This window comes from Vicugna pacos, chromosome 21 (genome assembly GCF_048564905.1).
Source record: "Vicugna pacos chromosome 21, VicPac4, whole genome shotgun sequence".
Classification (NCBI taxonomy): Eukaryota; Metazoa; Chordata; class Mammalia; order Artiodactyla; family Camelidae; genus Vicugna; species Vicugna pacos.
Window position 1 is genome coordinate 5,950,276 of NC_133007.1, and position 2,598 is coordinate 5,952,873.

The 2,598-nt window shown below is 43.9% G+C and overlaps 1 non-coding gene across 1 annotated transcript; it reads left to right on the plus strand.

Moving 5' to 3' along the window:
- Positions 1-1,473: 1,473 nt before the first annotated feature.
- Positions 1,474-1,546, plus strand: TRNAI-AAU (transfer RNA isoleucine (anticodon AAU)). The gene has a single exon. It is a non-coding gene; the product is annotated as a tRNA-Ile (tRNA).
- The last annotated feature ends 1,052 nt before the right edge of the window (positions 1,547-2,598 follow it).

Here is a 2,598-nt window from a genome sequence, read left to right on the forward strand (position 1 = left end):
TAATCATATCCACCTATTTTTTAAACACTTTTTTCTTTGGGCAATAAAGATTTTATATATTAGGTGAAATTCTACACTAAGTTTATAGCCTTATAATACTACGATATTCCTTGCTTTATTTAATGCTTTGAGGAATTCTGGTACTAGCAGGGTTCGACCTGGGAAAGGGACTGGGTCAGATGCCACTGGAGCGATCAGTGTATGCAAAGAGGCCCTGAATGCCGGTGGAATATCTCCCAGGCTGGATCAGACTTCAGATCAACATCTCACCCGTTGCTCTGTCTTCGCACAATGTCAGCCTTCCATCAGGAGGCTAAAGGAAGAGCAGGGAGAAAGGCCCCGGTCAGGTATCATATGAGGACCTTCCCCACATTATCTTACTGAGTAACAACCACCTGTAAAGTAGGCACTGCTGTCTTCATTTCCAGATGGTGAAGCTGAGGCTCAGAAAGCTTTATTATTACAGATAATAAACTGCAGACCTGGGAGTCTGACCTCGTGTCTTTCCGGGGTGCATTCTCTGCACTGTCCTATCTCAGTGTGAGACCGAAAAAGAAAGGTATTGCAGGGGTGGCCTCCCTGCACTGACATTTTCGCTTATTCCATATTAAGCTACACTGCACTTCTCAAGGATTCCCTCAGAAATTATTTAGTCAATGAGCCTCCACTGGAAAACAAATGACTGACATACAGGAAATGTTCACGTAGGAACATATAGAAAAACATGCTCACTGTTAATCAAAAACATGCACACGGAAACAGAGGTGAGATTTTTAAACACCCTTCCTTGGACCTTCAAGCCAGCTGTGGCCAAACCCTAAGTATGCATGTGCCTGTTTATAAGGGTGAGCCACCCGCTCCATCCTGAGTTTGAGGAAATGGGCTGGGAAATCCCAGCCCTTGTTTTTCCTGACCTGCTGGTGCCCTAATCCTGATCCAGCTCTCAGCTTAGTGACCTTGACCTCATCTCTGGAGGCCTGTCTTTATATTTCCCACCTGATAATTTGGTCCTAGCTTGATTCCTTGAACTTCCTCCAGTTCATCCTTTTGGTTCCCAAGGAATTGCCCACCCTAGGCTCAGTGCTGAGGAATTGTATCTGGCTACAGCCATTCAGTCGACTGTGTTGGCATTCAGGAGAAGGGGTGAGAAGGCTGACTTTTTGTCTAAAAATTGTAAGGGACTCTCCATGCTCCTGTGGCAAAAGTTAATTTACCCACTGGCATGTTCTACTTTCAGTTTATGGGAAATGGAATATATGGGAAAACAGAGTATTCCAGAAGCAACTGCCCACAACATTGGCTCAATTACCAGAAGTGATGAAGGAGTGTTGTCTCTGCCTGCAAGCCTTATGGACTTTTACTCAGCCTGTCACTTTCTCTCGGGTGCTCCAAGTAAGTACGCTGCTTCTCGGAAAGTGTTTTTGGTCTGGGCAATGCAATACTTGCCACGTAGACCAAAAATTATTATAGGAGGGTGGGTATAGCTCAGTGGTAGAGCACATGCTTAATGTGCATGAGATCCTGGGTTCAATCCCCAGTACTTTCATTTAAAAAATAATACATTATTTAAATTTTTAAAAAAATTATGTATGACAGAGCTATAGACTTCATGCCAAGAGCCTTTGACCCCACCAGAAGACACAGTTCTTTTGTGGAGCCGTGGCTGTTGCCTTTCACAATTCTCCCATATGAACTTCCAGAAGGTTCACTGGGCTTTCAACTTTCCCCTGGACAGAAAAAGTTAGCTTCAGAGTAAGAGTTGGTGGGACCACACACAAGTGACTTGGCCTCCCTGTGCTGCAGTTTCTTCAGCAGTAAACTGGGGGTAATCATGGTACCTACTTGACAGTCACGAGAATTAGACAAGCTAACGCTCGTGAAGATCTGAGAAAGCACCTGGTACGTAATGAGCCCCCAGGCGAGGTTAGCTGTTGCTGCTGCCCTGGTCCTTCGGGAACAAACAGTAAATGCCCTTTGCCTGTTAACATTTCTCAGGGGGATGATGGGGGACAGTCAGTTTCTGCTCCTGTCTCCTCAAATAGCTTCCCCTACTCAGGTCTTGCAGCACAGGACATTTTCTGTCACTGGCTTTTCTATAAGGAAGGACATTGGCGTTTGGTGAAGTGATATGTAAAGTGAACCCAGGTGGAACTCCTCACCTCACCCTAGAAGGAAAGTGGGTATCTGTCCACTGATCAGTGGAGAACCCTGCATGTTTCTAGGGAAGGGATGTTGGCACGTTACTGTTATAAAATCTTCTGAGTGGCTTGCGATGCCATCTTGTGGAAGAAAGGGCCCTTCTAGTCAGATTTTAGACCTCATTCTGCCTCTTAAATATTTTACCTTGGAAAAATCACTAATATCTCTATGACTTTTTATTTTTTAATCATTTGAAAATTGAGCATTAAAATAGACGAGTTTGAAAGTCCCTTCTGGGTCTGACATCCTAGAGTTACGTAATTTGTCACAATGGTTTAGGAACAACATAAGGAAATAGGTCTCTCCTCCATGTGGGACCTACCCTCAAAATTCCTGAAAACATGATTAAATATTGGATGGAAAAAAAAAACCTAACAGATTGACCATTTCGTTATTTTA